Raw genomic sequence first — 16,405 nt, forward strand, 5'->3', positions numbered from 1 at the left:
CCATACAATTTGTTGCTTCCTCTATCTGCCATATTCCATTTATACAAACCTGCTCCCTCCACAGTCGCTGCCAGGTCTAAACACTGTCTACCTGCGCTATCTGCACTGTCCATGAATGTTTCAAAAGGAAAAAAAGGTGTTGTGCGTTAACATTCCTATCCGCTCTTGCTCCTCACAGCACCACACTCCGCGTTGATACCGCGCTGCCTCTACTATTCATTACTCGTGTAATATGCCTCTGCCTGAGATTTAACGCTGTGTATACCCAATACGCCTCTGCCTGAGATATAACGTTGTGTCCATTGGCGTCGCCTGAAAGATAACGCTGTGTCCATCCTCTTCATAAAATCAGATCACTCTTATATTGTGTCACAGTCATGTAATAGGCAATATCCCAGTGAAATCGTCGGTGCAGAAAAGCTACATTTCACTCCTTTGAACTCCGGTAATTCTGCAAGAGCGTCTGAGTGTAAATGGCAGTGACAAAAATGTTTTGAATCTCAACTAATTCTGTAAAAGTAGTGCCTAGTGACAGTGATAGAACCGTTTCCAAATTCATTTGCAGTATCTTGGTAAACGCTGATATATACGCTGTTGACATGGTATTTTTTTAACGCTGGTCTGCTCCATATAAACACTGCTACTCTTGCTTTGAAGAACGCTGGTCTCAGAACCCGAGATGTCGGGCCTTCTTCGAGTGGATCGAGGGGATGAGCATGTTCTTGGAGGGCTCTCTCTATTGACTAACTAGATTGCGCCTTTTCCAACGGCTTGAGCTAGAATACGGTGAACAAAAAGGTCTTTTCATCTGATCAATCTGTTGTCCAAACTTTAAATGAAGACATGAATCATTCTTTCATCACAAAAAAAACAAAAGGCTTTTAATTTAGTCAATCTGTTGGTCGAACTGCAAAAGAAGCCATGACTCATTCCTACATCGCAGTTTTGAATGGATGAAGTTGTATGAAATGATGGCATTAGGGCTTATGTTGTTTGTTGATGACATGACATATATTGCATGATTGCAGTTGATTCTATTTTTTGGAAAGTCATAGAAAATTATTGTTAGTGTTTTGCTACGAATACTGTAATTATTTTTGGGCTCAGTTCAAATTTTTATAATGGAGAAGTTTATTGAAAAAGTGAAGGGTTTGGAAAAGAAGACAACTCTTATTGCACACAGAGAGGATAATCTTGCTCTAGATTCTTCCAGAGCAAGAGGTAGAAAAAATTTCAAAGGCAGGGGGGGTAGAGACTCTTAAGGAGAAAAGGTATATTTGCACTGCATACGCTGCAAAAGAAATGGATCACGTGATGCCTCTACATGCAATCTACCATGGGACAAAATTGAGCAGAAAAGAAAACAATAGAAAGGTAAAACTGATGATATAGACAAAGGTAAAGCACTTGAATCTGCTCACTATGTTGTGGCACAATGTAACATTGGAGTAAATGAAGACTTATTTCACTTGCTTCTTGGAAAAATGATTGGTTGCTTGATTCAGGAGCAACCTGCCACATGACTCATAGAAAATATTTTTTTGAAGATTTCACTGACAATGTTGATGGAGCAGTATACTTTGCAGATCAATAAAAAATCAAGCCATCAGGGCTTGGCACAATCAGGCTTAAACTATCTGGTCTTCTAGACTTTCTTCTACATCATGTTCTATATCTCCCACATCTCAATAGAAACTTTATGTCCTTGGTCCACATCTGCTAGCAAGGTCATTCCATTCATATGTTTGATGGCAAGCTTGAGGTAAGAAAAGCATCTAACCACTCACTTGTCATGAGGGGAATAGAAGAAGAAAGGCTTCTCAAGTTACAAGGAACTTCTGCTCATGCACAACATTTGTTATACAATTCTCATCATGAAGAAGGTACACTTCAATCAAGTTTATTATGGCATGCTAGATTTGGACATTTGAACTATGACAGTCTCTGCTCGTTGAAGAAAAATGGTGTTGCTGGTTTGCTTACAATTCCTAGAAAACTTAAGCAATGTGATGCTTGCATTATAGGAAAGCATAGCAAACAGTCTTTTCATGATTCACATTCAAGAGCACATAGAAAAATTGAACTAATTCATTCAGATTTATGTGGTCCAATGCCTGTTCCTTCTGCAAATGGAAATAAATATATCATGACATTTATTGATGACTACACCAGAATGTGTTGGGTTTATTTATTGAAGAACAAATCTGATGCTTTTCAAACATTCAAGAATTTTCATAAATGGATTGAAAATGATTCACAATCTCATAGTGGGTCTATTCATAGTGATAATGGAAAATAATACACACCAAATGAATTTGAAAACTATATTCGCCAACATGGGGTCAAACATCAAACAACTGTGCCTTATAATCCCCAACAGAATGGTGTAGCTAAAAGAATGAATAGGACAATCTTAAATATGGTACGATCCATGCTCTTCTTCAAAAATGTAAAGATAATGTTTTGGGCTGATGTTGTTCCATGTGCTGCATATATAAAGAATAGATGTCCATCTAATGCTATAAGAAATAAGACTCCATATGAAATGTGGTATGGACATGTTCCTTCGGTAAAGCATCTCAGGGTCTTTGGTTCCACTTGTTATGCCTTGATACCAAAGGTACATAGAAACAAACTTGGTGCTAGAAGTTGTAAGTGTATCTTTTTGGGGTATTCAAACACCTCCAAAGCATATCACCTCTATGATGAAGTAAATAAGAAGTTTGTTGTATCTAGAGATGTAATTTTTCTTGAATCATCCAAAACTGACAATGTTGTTGAGCATAAACTTGATCGCTTGGATAGATTCACAAAAGAAAAATAATTTCAATAATTTGATAATCATATTCCACATCTTGAAGGGGCGATTCATATACTAGATCAACATGTGGAATCTTCTTCTAAAGAACAGTCTCCCCAGCATGAAACTCCAACAACCGATGATGCTTTAAGTGATGTAATTGATAGAATTGGGAGATTCAATCTTGATTCAGTCCCAACTCAATCAACGGAGCAGCCTGTACCATCTAAAAAAGGTTCCCCAAAGTGGGTGACAAAGACACTTGAAATTGTTCATCCTGATGAATTTGGAAAGACAGGGACCATAAATTCAAACCGGAAAAATGGAGGTGATGTAGATGAATCTAATTCACCTATTGATATGGACGTTTCTTATGATTTTGAATTGAACTTGTCTACATATTTTGAAAGAACTTCCTTCAAAGAAGCTACTTCTCATTATGAATGGAAAGAAGCGATGCAAAAGGAGTATGATGCCCTCATAATGAACGACACTTGGAAGTTGGCTGATCCTCCATTAGGAACCAAACCAATTGGCTACAAGTGGGTCTACAAGAACAAGTATAAAGCTGATGGCTCACTTGACAAGCACAAAAGTAGGCTTGTGGCAAAAGGTTTTGCACAGAAGGAAGGGGTCGATTATGAGGAGACTTTTGCCCCCACAACAAAATGGGCTACCATCCGGACACTCTTTGTACTAGCAGCTCAGAACAGTTGGAAAGTCCATCAAATGGATGTAAAAACTGCTTTCTTGAATGGAGATCTAAAAGAGAATGTTTTTGTGTCCCAACCTGAAGGATTTGCTGTGAAAGGACATGAACATAAAGTATGCAAACTTGTGAAGTCCTTGTATGGCCTCAAACAAGCACCACGAGCCTCGTATGAAAAACTAACTGAGCATCTTCTGAAACTCAATTTCAATCATTTTGATCTTGATGATGCAACTTTTTTTGTCAAGAAAGTTGGAAAAATAGTTGTATATCTTGTGGTGTATGTAGACGATCTTTTGATGACAAGGAATAATGAAATCTAAATTGCATCCATAAAGAAGGAATTAGGGAAAAGTTTTGAAATGAATGATTTGGGCTATGTTCATTACTATCTTGGCATTGAAGTAACCCAACATCCAAAGTCCATATTTCTTTCTCAAAAGAAATACAATGGAGATCTGTTGAACAGGTTTGGCATGACAGAGTGCAATCATCTCACTACTCCAATGGAACAAAACTTAAAGCTCACATCTATTGAAGGAAAAGAATTTGAGGATGCAACAAAGTATAGATAGCTTGTAGGAAGTCTCAACTAACTAACTACTACCAGACCAGACATTTCATTTACTGTTGGAATTCTCTCCAAGTTTATGCAAAAGCCTTATGAGGGACATTGGTTTTTTGCAAAAAGAGTTCTAAGGTACCTGAAGGGAACTCAAGACTTTGGAATCAAGTATACACAGGTGGACGACTTCAATTTGATTGGGTAATTTGATTTAGACTTCGATGGAGACAAAGAAACTGGGGTATCAACTTCAGGATATGCTATGAGTCTTGGATCAAGAGCTTTCTCCTGTAGATCACACAAGAAATTAGTTCCACTAGATTCCACAATAGAAGCAGAATACATGGAAGCAGCTGAAGCAACAAAAGAAATTGTGTGGCTCAGGAAGATTCTTGAAGATTTGCAGGTAAAACAAGTACTATCAACTCCACTCATGATTGACAATACCTCTGCAATAAATTTGGGCAAGAACCCAAAGTTCCATGATCGAACGAAGCACATCAATACCAAATATCATCTGATTCGACATCATGTTGAGGCCAAAATAATCCATCTTCGTCATTGTTCCACAAATGAGAAAATTGCAGACATCTTCACTAAAGCGCTTGGAAGGGAAAATCTTGAACGATTCAGAATGATGCTTGGATTCACCAACACCCCTTCAGATTAAGGGGGGGAATGTTGACACCTAATCCTTGTGATTGGGTGAATTAATGTAAATAGATAAATAGGAAATATGAACAGTCATCGGGAGACAAACTGAACAGTCTCTCCCTCATGTATATAATGAAGACCTACCTCAAGGAATAAAGCAGTCGAATCATTTTTGCCTTATGGAGTTACTGCTTGGCCTGACAATCCAAAATCATAAAAAATTCCTGATTAATGTCCCAAAGACTAATCAAATATTGCAACAGCTTAGGTTGAGCCTAAAGGCCCAATGTGAGGAAGAATTTGAGGATCCCATAGTTCCTCAGGGAATTTAAACAGTTTAGGTCTACCAATGCCTCTGAATCGATTTCCTCATGCTCACGTTCTTTCTAATTGACCATTTTTCACTGTAGTTTGCCTACAAAAACCATAGATTCAAGTAAATATTCATGCTTGACTAAAAAAATGTGGATTAAAAGTAGGAAAATTGGGAAAAAAGGTGAATTTTTCTACTCTCGGTTCCAGCACAACTATTTTAAAAAAATTAGCGCCGATGGCATAGGTGATTGTGTTAATGACCCTCGATCGGAGCGATCCCAAGCTTGGATCTCGCACCAACCGAGGGTGATTTTTTTGCCAAAACCTCCTCAAAAAATCCCAAAAATGGCTAAAAACAGGAAAACCAGACATGAAAATGAAGCTAAGGGTCTTAACTCTTACCTGCAACTGATGGTGCATCAATCAGCCTCCTGAATCTATCGCAATCTGCTCTTGAAAATCTAGGGCACAAATGGGTAAAAAATGCTCCACACAAGGTAAAAAGGTAAATGGTAAAAAATAAATTACTTTTCCCCTTTTTATTCATTTTTTTCATGACATTTTAGGGTTTTGTAAGTATTTTTCGCCTATTTTTACCTTAGAAATCGGATAGTGCATTTGTTTTTTATGCAATGATAGGTGACTAATTGTTGATGATGATACTGAGTCATATTTAAGCTCTTTTCTCGACTCGTGAAAACTCAAATGAAAAGATCGTCGAGTATTTTTCCCTTTTTGACTCGTTAAAGAGAATAAAAATGGGGGGTCTGAATTCAATTATTTTTCAACCCTTAAAACATGAAAATATTTTTGAGCTCTTGTTGTTTTAGACTCATTAAAGGTTGTGAAATGTCGTTTACCCAGTATACATTTACCTCTTTTCGGGCTAGGATTAACGATTTATGAAATAGGTACTCCTTGACTAACATGGTCGAGCGACACTCTCAAGTATTATTTTCTACCTTTTCAGGCTCGAGAGACACAAATATATGAAAAAGGGACCTTTTGAGTTTTATTTTTCGTGTCTTTTTCAAGCTCTCTAAACATGAAAAAGATACCGAGTTACACCTTTGTCGAACTCGTTAAACCTAAGTGACATTGGATTCGTCATCATGACGGACATGAGCTTCTCCTTCTTATGGCTCATTAATCTTACTAGGTCAGATTCATCTGAAGGAAGGACTTACAATCCAAGCACATGCTATCCCCTTCAAGCTTGAGATCAAAAATAATTTGGGTACCTACCATAAATGGTCGGGGAAAATTGGAAATTCCATCAGTTGTGTCGGCAGGTCACTCTTGAACATGACACTTTTTGCTTCATGTCGAGTTGAGATATCTTCAATTCATCGTTGACTTTCCTGGGTTGGGCCGTTCATTTTTCCTTTCCATTTGATCTTTACCACATCATCACGGCCTCCAATCCTATCGATCCAAAAGCTACCAAACTCCAGAGTTGTGTCACCAATATGTTCAAGAGTTATCCTTCTACATTTACACTAATTCCTAATTCTCTGTATCATCCAAAATCATTACATCCCTTTGTCTCATGTCAATGATGTGGGATAAATCATGGCCTTCCTTCAAAAAGGTCACTTCCTATCGACTTCATCTCATTATCTAGGAAGTTGGCCGAGAGACTCCTTTCCAGTACCTTAGAGCTTGCATGCTCTAATGGCAAGTTATTTGCACTCGACGAAAAGTTCACATCATTTTATTTCAATTGAGTAATTTCACGGGTGTTAGAATTCAGTTCCTTATTCACATTTCGTGGATTTTTCTACTGGTACCTTGAGTGCCATCATCATTATTGGTGTTTTCTCTCGTGCTTATTAACGGTTTACATCATTGACTGGTAATCAAGCAAATTTCTAGCCTGTTCGACTTCAACACATGTATTCACATGTTAGATTTTCTACTTTGTTCTGGTCATGTTGGAGCGCAAGACCCTGGGCTCACATTACTAAAGTTCAAGTTGTAAGGTGATGTGACATAATCAAGCTAATATACATGTCTCTTTCAGATGGATGGCTGCGATGATCCAGGTGGATATTGGCGGCCACCTGCCAAGTCCACCTGGACCCCCACCATTGTCTTTCTCAGCATTTTCAGTTTCCTTAATTGTAGCACAACTTACTATTTTTAGCAGTTTTTCGGGTCCTGAACTTCCGGAGCCGTTTTGAGGCCCTAAACGACGTTTTTTGGGGAATCCGGGGGCAACACGAGTCCATGGAATGGACTGGTTTTGCTCGTTCCAACAATGATAGTGCTCGGATAAATCTTTCTAATGAGCTATTGTACGCGTCAAACGGAGATCATATGCCAAAGTTACGACCCCAGGAAGTTGATGTACCAACTTACCTCCAAACGGGGCCCACAGTTTGGCGTTTCATCTCCTAGGGTTAGGTTTTGGAATGTTAAGGGTTTTTCCATTGTTTCTCAACAATAAGTAGGCCTTCGAGCCTCATTGTAACACAGTTCAGAGGCATGTAGCCATCACATCTCTTCTCAGAGATAAGCTACCATCGCCCTAGCTAGTTTATTGCCATTTCTGTTTGTAAGCATATTTCAGTATTTTCCATTAATGAAATGAAGTATTATTTCCGCTGCATCTTTGTGTATATGGTTATCTCTGTAATTTGTTGCATTCCTGTTTAAATCCGGATCAGTGGTATCAGAGCGGTCTGCTTTTTCTCTGTTTTTCTTTGCATGTCCCCAACAAGGTCGGGATATAAGGAGTTAGGGCTTGAACTGGTTGAACCTTTGCGAGACCAGCCTCGCAAATCCCGATGGCCTCCCATGGCGGACGAGAAGAAAGACGAGGGGGCAGGAGATCCCATCAAAATCTTGCTCGAAGAAGCGCTCGAGCGACAACAGAACGCGATGATGGACAACTTTGCGCAGATCCTTTAGCGGCTACCCAGAAGCGGCGCATCGGCTTCCAGCAGCTCCTCTGGAAACGCCACACCCTTTAAGGTACAAGTTAATTTTGAAATCCCCATATTCGAGGGTCAGATAGATGTTGATGCCTTAGATAAATGGTTAAATCTGCTAGAGGGTTATTTTTCTGTTCATGAATTTTCGAGTCGGGAAAAGATTGTTTTTGCTCTTCTCAAAGCAGCCCCCCACGTCAAGGACTGGTGGGAAACCTACTGCGAGCAGAAGGATGAAAGTACTGGCTCACTATTTTCAGCCGCACCCACCTGGGATTCGTTCCGGGATGCCATCAAGGAGCAGTACTACCCTGTCGGAAGCTATGAGGATGAATACATAAAGTGGACCACGCTGCGGTAGGGAAGGGACCAAGACGTGCCGGAGTTCACCAATCTTTTCCATACCCTTCGCACAAAGTTGGGCATCAAGGATTCAGAGCAACATTTTATACTCAAATACTGTGGCTGCCTGCACAAGTACATCCAGGAAGAAATACAGTTCCTAAACATCCCCTCGCTCGGCGCAGCATACCAGTATGCCGTCAAGGTCGAGCAGAAGTTTAAACAAAAGAAGCGAGACTTTGGATCTGCGAATCCAAAGCAGGGGAAAGGTGCCCCTAAACCACAGAACAAAGGACAAAGCCAAGGTGGGACAGCCCAAGAAAACCAGCCGAAGCTGCAAGCAAAGAGCAATGCAGCGAAGCCGAGAAAGGATACTGGAAAATGGTGTGAGTTCCATAAGAGCTCCACTCACAACACAAGTGAGTGTCGGGCCAAGCAATCACTGGTGGTTGAGCTAAAGGTTTCAGAATCAGATGCATGTTCCGACTCTGAGTCAGAACCCGATAAGGGGTATGAAAAAGGGAAGCAGATCATTGATGCGGATCCCAGCGGCACTGTTGCTACCGCAAAGATCCAGAAAAATGAACCCGAAGATCCAGAGGAGGAGGAGCGTCTCTTCCACTCCCAGATGTGGGTAAAGGGCTCCTCGATACAGTTCATTGTTGATAGCGGGAGTCAAAAGAACCTCATTTCGGCAGAGGTCATGAAGCGGTTGGGCTTACCGACCACAACACATCCACAACCATACACCATTGGGTGGCTTCACCAAGGGCGAGATCTTCGCGTGAGCCAGCAGTGTCGCCTTCCATACAACATCAAGCCCTTCACAGATGAGGTATTGTGTGACATTGCTCCCCTTGAAGTTTGTGATGTATTACTAGGACAACCATACATGTGGAAGCGACATGCTGTGTATGAATCAAGGCCCCGTGCTGTTATTATTACATTGGGAAATAAGTTGTTTAGGATACCAGAGGTAGCACCACCTGCCGCCATCTCTTTGATTACTGCAAAACAATGCAGTAAGATCATTTCCAAAACCAGGAAATTTGTTTTCCTGATGATACGCCCTCAAGGGAAGAAGAAGACAGTGGCCGCGGCCTCCAAACGGGGTCCCTCTGCACGGCAGCTACAGATGGACAAGATTGTGGAGGAGTACGAAGACATCTTCACCTCCCCGGCAGGGGTTCCTCTGCACTGTCAAGTCAAGCACTCCATCGATCTGACCCCAGGTGCGCCACTACCCAATGGACCAATTTATCAGCGCTCCGTTCTGGAGAACAATGAAATCAAGAGGCAAATTCAGGAGCTCTTGCAGAAAGGTCACATCTGTCCGAGTTCTTCGCCCTGTGGGAGCCCGATAGTGTTGGTACAAAAGAAGGATGGGACGTGGAGACTCTGTATTGACTATCGGGCGCTGAACAAGATCACTGTTCGTAATAGGTACCCGATCCCGCGGATTGATGACCTCCTAGACCAACTAAAGGGGGCGAAATATTTCAGCAAGATTGATCTGAAGTCAGGATATCACCAGGTACCAATTGAACCCTCAGATGTGTGGAAGACTGCCTTCAAATCCAAGGAGGGCCTCTTCGAATGGTTGGTCATGCCTTTCGGATTGACGAATGCTCCTGCAACCTTTATGAGGCTAATGGATGACATCTTGCGGCCATTCACCAACTCCTTTGTAGTAGTATACTTGGATGACATTCTGATCTTCAGCCAGAGTTGGGAAGAGCACCTCCACCACATCCGACAGGTTCTCCAAACACTGTGGCAACACAAGCTATGTGCCAATTTGGAGAAATGCACTTTTGGCATGACCGAGGTTCAGTATCTGGGATACATCATTGATGAACAGGGGGTGCATGTCGATCCAGCCAAGGTCCAAGTCATTCGGGATTGGCCCTCTCCAACCACTCTAACAGAGCTCTGCAGCTTTCTAGGTCTTGCCAACTTCTACCGCAGGTTTGTGTTGGGATTTTCTCATATTTCTTGGCCCTTGAGTCAGGTCACTAAGGGCGGGGCGAAAGCAAAATTCTTTTGGTCTAAATCTCAACAGAAGGCATTCAGGGAGTTGAAGGATCGCCTCTGCACGGCACCAGTGCTCGCGTTACCAGATTTACAACAACCATTTGAGGTCGAGATAGATGCCTCTGACTATGCTATTGGGGCAGTCCTTACTCAACATGGACATCTAGTGGCATATCACAGTGAAACACTTTCAGACACAGTCCGGAAGTACCCCACTTATGATAAAGAGATGTATTCCATTGTACAGGCCTGCCGACAATGGAAGCATTACATTTTGGGGAAGGAAACGGTCATCCACACAGACCACCGACCTCTGCAGTTCATACAAACCCAAGGGAAATTGTAGAATGATCGCCATCAGAAGTGGTCTACATACCTGCAACAGTTTCACTTGAATATCAAGTATAAAAAGGGCAGCACCAATAATGTTGCAGATTGCCTCAGTCGACCACCGATCATGGCGCTAACCACCGTGCTCAACTCTTGCGGGCACGATACTTCTGATTGGCCACTTCTCTACAAAAGTGACCCAGAATTCGGCCACACATACCAGACACTCTTGGAGGGTCGGCAGGTTGCAGATTTTCACCTCCAGGATGCCCTATTATGCCACCTCGGTCACCTCTGTGTTCCTTCAAGCGAGCGTGCCAAGATGATTTGGGAAGCACGCTACAGTCGAGCTGCTGGGCATTTCGGGGTCGAGAAAACAGTGGCAGTACTACAAAACTATTTCTATTGGCCGAATCTTTGATAGGATGTTGGGAAGTACATCCGATCATGTACTGCCTGTGCCATTGCCAAACCGACCATTAAGAAGCAAGGCCTCTATACCCCGTTGCCTACCCCTAGTCGACCTTGGGAATCTATCTCCATGGATTACATGTCAGGCCTTCCTTCCACTAAGCATGGAAATGACTGTGTTTTTGTGGTCGTCGACAGGTTCTCAAAGATGGCCATTATGATGGCCTGCAAGAAGAATATCACAGCAGAATCCACTGCTAAACTCTTCTTTGAATGAGTGTGGGTGCACTTTGGGATCCCACAATCTATCATCTCAGATCGAGACAGTCGGTTTCTCAGCACCTTTTGGTCCAGTCTCTGGTCAATGCTGGACACCAAACTCACGAAGTCCATAGCCTTCCATCCTCAAACTGATGGCCAGACAGAGGTTGTCAATAGGATGATTGTGCACATTCTGCGCATGTATAACTCAAAGCATCCACGCACATGGGACGAGAGCCTCCCCTACGTTCAGCACAGCTACAACCGAGCTCTTCATAGCTCCACTGGCCATAGCCCTTTTCAGGTGGGTTTGGGATTCCAGCCACTATGCCCCATTGATGTGGCTATGTCACTTGCAGCTACTCACATGAATTCAGCTCATGTCCAGTCCGAAACAGATAAGGCCACCAGCTTCATTGAGCGCATCCAACATATTCGCCAGCAGGTCCATGACATTCTTGAGAAATCAAATGCCAAGTAAAAGCAGCGACATGATCAACATCGGGTGCCACACAAGTTTCAGGTAGGCGACAAAGTCTGGTTGCATTTGCAAAAGGAACGCCTTACTGGAGCCTATCAGAAATTGAGACCACTCCGATATGGTCCTTACACCATTACTAAGGCTATGGGAGACAATGCATTTGAGCTCAGCATTCCCCCATTCCTTGGCCTGCACCCAGTATTTAATGTGGACCGCCTTCGGCCATACTTTCCACCATTGCTAGACACATCCGACATTGCAGAACAGCTCAAACCCACAGAATTAAATCCAGATTGCATGGAAAAAGCTGCAACTGATCGGATCATGGACACACAGATCAAGAACACTCGCCAACAGAATATCCAACTGTATCGAGTTGTCAAAGCGGGCCAACTCCTTCAGCAGGGCAAGTGGCTCACCAGGGAACAAGTTCAGCAGAAGTTTCCTCATCTCATGGAGGAGCTCCACGCAATGGGGACCATTGCTTCCTAAGGGGGGAGGAATGATCCAGGTGGATATTGGTGGCCACCTGCCAAGTCCACCTGGACCCCCACCATTGTCTTTCTCAACATTTTCAGTTTCCTTAATTGTAGCACAACTTACTATTTTTAGCAGTTTTTCGGGCCCTGAACTTCCGGAGCCGTTTTGAGGCCCTAAACGACGTTTTTTGGGGAATCCGGGGGCAACACGAGTCCATGGAATGGACTGTGTTGCCCGTTCCAACAATGATAGTGCTCGGATAGATCTTTCTAATGAGCTATTGTACGCGTCAAACGGAGATCATATGCCAAAGTTACGACCCCGGGAAGTTGATGTACCAACTTACCCCCAAACGGGGCCCACAGTTTGGCGTTTCATCTCCTAGGGTTAGGTTTTGGAATGTTAAGGGTTTTTCCATTGTTTCTCAACAATAAATAGGCCTTCGAGCCTCATTGTAACACAGTTCAGAGGCATGTAGCCATCACATCTCTTCTCAGAGATAAGCTACCATCGCCCTAGCTAGTTTATTGCCATTTCTGTTTGTAAGCATATTTCAGTATTTTCCATTAATGAAATGAAGTATTATTTCCGCTGCATCTTTGTGTATATGGTTATCTCTGTAATTTGTTGCGTTCCTGTTTAAATCCGGATCATGCGACCATACCATGAGTTGTTATATGTGATCCTTCTCATTATTGGATGGTTGCGACCATACATTGGGTTCGATATGATCCTCTTTACTGGATGGCTGCGCCCATACCTTGGAGCCATTTACATGATATTTCTCTAGATGGTTGCATCCATACCACATTTCATGTATCATTTATGAGATATTTCAGTGATGTATATGTATCCATTCTTGCTTGCAGGTTTTCTGACGATAGTATATGGTTCCACGCATCTACGTGTAAAGCATTTCACCACTCACTCTAGTTTGGCCTTCATGCTTTCAGGGGCATATGTTACACAACATTTTGTCACTATCCCTATACTCCCCATTCCTCGATCTTGGAGGACCTCTATAGTGAACTCTATATGCTTTCCCATCATGAAGAGCATGCCTTTACATCCCTAGTCATGAGCCGAATATTCCCCTCCTGAATCATTTCCCAAGTATCTTCCTTCAATCCTAGTTTTCAAGACGGGCACTAGTGACAATTTCCTTCCTTGCACCAATTTGCAGAGTTTGAAACCAGACCTAGTGTCATATGGCACAAGTGAGTCCTTCCTCACTCGTGCCAATCCCTTTTGGCATGTTTTTGAAAATGGAGTCGAAGCTTCCTGCTCTAGAAGCTTTGTGGAACAGAATTCTGGTAAATGGTTGGGCTTGATAGGACCGTAGAAATCAGTTTGGGCTCCTTTCCCCTATAAAGATGGAAGAAACCAAAGAGATAATCCCTCTACCATAATAAGAGGAACCATCTCCCCTCCATCAAATCTATAAAAACTCCTCCTTTTCTAAGCTGAACTAGTCTTTTTTGGAGCTTGAATAACCAACAAGATATCTTTCCTTCTAGTTTATGTGTGTAAAGGGAGAATAATGTGTTTGGTTTTCTTTGTAACTAAAGGTAAGAAGCCTTAAAATCCCATTGTTGAGGCTAGCCTTGAGATGTTAGAAGTGGTGTTGGAACCCAGATACGTCAGAGGAGACTTGTAATGTCAAGGATTTGGTTGTATCTCTTTTTGAGATTTATATCAATACAACTGATGATTTATTTCCTACATTGTGTGTCATATTACATTTTATGGCTTAAGATTCCTTGATTTTTAAAGTAAATTGAATGCAATTGTATGCTATTACATTTTCTATTGTCTCTTGTGTATTTGTTTAAGGTATTTGAAGGAGAAGAACTCAAAGGAAGCTGGAGAGAAGGAGCAAGGTCATCATCAAGCAAAGTAGCATTCTAAGAGGTAGGCCCTTTTATTCGATTCTAGTTTAAGGAAGTTTTCATTAGGTTGTTCTATTTGCAGCTAGACCCACTCTAGGGCTAGAGGGATCACCTTTGTCCACAGAGGATATTTACCTATTCCAAAGATCTAGATTGGCAACACTGAAAATCGTAAAACCCTAATTATGGCTGATGAATCTATAAATGACCCTTGTGATCCTGCAGAGGTGAGTTTTTCATAGCTAGAACAATAAGTCATAGATATAAATCATAATGTAGACCTTATCATGGAAGCCTTGAGTAATAATTTTGGGATATTTGGAGAAGATGGGGGTTCAAATGTTGAGGACAAATCAAAAGGGTGATCGAGAGATCAGGAAGAAACTAAGAACTATTCTAAGAAAAAATTTGGAAGAGATAAACCAAGTTTGAGTGTCGTGAACCAGCCCCATTTTAAAATGGGAAAAGAAATTGATATCAAGCCATACCATGGAAAGATCGACACTTTGAATTTCAACCACTGATTGCAGCAATTAGAAGTTTATTTCGACATCCATCAAATTGAGGAAGGGGATAAGATTTCATTTGCGTGAATGAAATTAGAGGGCCATGCACTGACTTGGTGGAAGAGACACATAGACACCCTGAGGTTGGAGGGAGAGTCTCCAGTTACTAAGTGGGAGGACTTTAGAACCACCATTAAGTCATAATTATATCCCATTGGGTATGTAGAGGACCAGTGGATTCGGTGACACTACTTCAGGAACATTCAGGCCAAAGCATGCAAAAGTAAACCACGAAGTTTAGAAAGATGGCTATAATGTTGGGTATATATCCAAATAACCCATATGTACTCCTCAATTATTTGGGGGATCTGCATGATAAAGTGACGTTGTTCAAGCCCAAATATGTGGATGAGGCTCATGTATAGGCATGATACCTAGAGAACATAGGCCTAAAGAGAGCACAATCAAGTGGATTGAAGTATAAGGAACAATAGGATGCTTCTAAGGAGGTGAAGAAGAAGAAAAAAATGAGGAAAAGATAAAAATACGACAACGAGAGAACACTAGTTCAAATATCCCAACAACCACTACAACATTGATGGCCATATAGAGGAGAAGTGTTTGAAGTTGCATCTAGAGATAAACCTGAAGAACAAGAATAAATATAATAAGAAGAAGAATCTCATGGCCATTGATTCGAGAACCCAATTTGAAATAAATTCAGACGTGGATGAGAAGATCATATGCATGCTAGTGTAGAAGGAGGTGAATTTAAGTAGCCTTTAGCAACAAGAAGAGAAAGAAATGACCAAATTCTTCCATATAAAGATACAGATCAAGAAGACAAGGGTTGATGCTCTGTTTGACTTAGGATCATAGGTAAATCTCATTGAACCAGATTTGGTCAAGAAGTTGGGGTTGGAATTTCATGATCATACAAACTCATATCCATTAGGATGGGTAAATAATTATGAAGAGGTGAAGGTCACAAAAAATGAAAAAATATTTTTTCTATCAATGTTCATTTTATTGATGAAGTAGATCTAGATGTGGTTCCCCTTTATGTATGTGGAGTTGTGTTTGGGAATCCATACATGTACATGTCAGATGCATTAGTCATGAGGAGAGCCATCTAGTATCGACTTTCCAAGGATGGAAAATAATTCATCATCAACACACGTAAAGGCAAGTAAAAAATTTCACTAGTAAATGCCAACCAAGTAAATATAATAAATAGTTCCAGCAAGAAGTATGTTTTATTGTTTTTAAGAGAAATTTAGTACGAAGAGGACTCAATAAGATGAGAGGAATCCATATAGGGGTCTACTAATAAATAAAAATAACAATTTGATGAGTTGTTACAAGCATATAGGGATGTAATCCGAGAGCCTAAAGGGTTACCACTTAAGAGAGAAGTGGAGCATGAGATCTAGATAATGCCAAACTCCCCACTACCAAATATCAGGTTGTACACATAGTATGTTATAGAAGCAAGTGAGGTGAAGAAAAAACCAAGTGAAGTCTTATTAGTCAACCATACGTTAATCATGTTGAACCCCTAGACAAAAATTGTCTTGATCAACCGATTTCTATTGAATTGAGTGATGATGATTGTTCTATTTTTATGTATTTTCACTTTTTCTAGCATCTGTAGCACAAGTGCTTCTGGAGCTTTGGAAGCTTCCTAGAGACAAC

Source organism: Pinus tabuliformis, chromosome 3_2, assembly GCF_031772625.1.
Source record: "Pinus tabuliformis cultivar Carrire ecotype Pingquan chromosome 3_2, CPIR1, whole genome shotgun sequence".
In the NCBI taxonomy this organism is placed as follows: Eukaryota; Viridiplantae; Streptophyta; class Pinopsida; order Pinales; family Pinaceae; genus Pinus; species Pinus tabuliformis.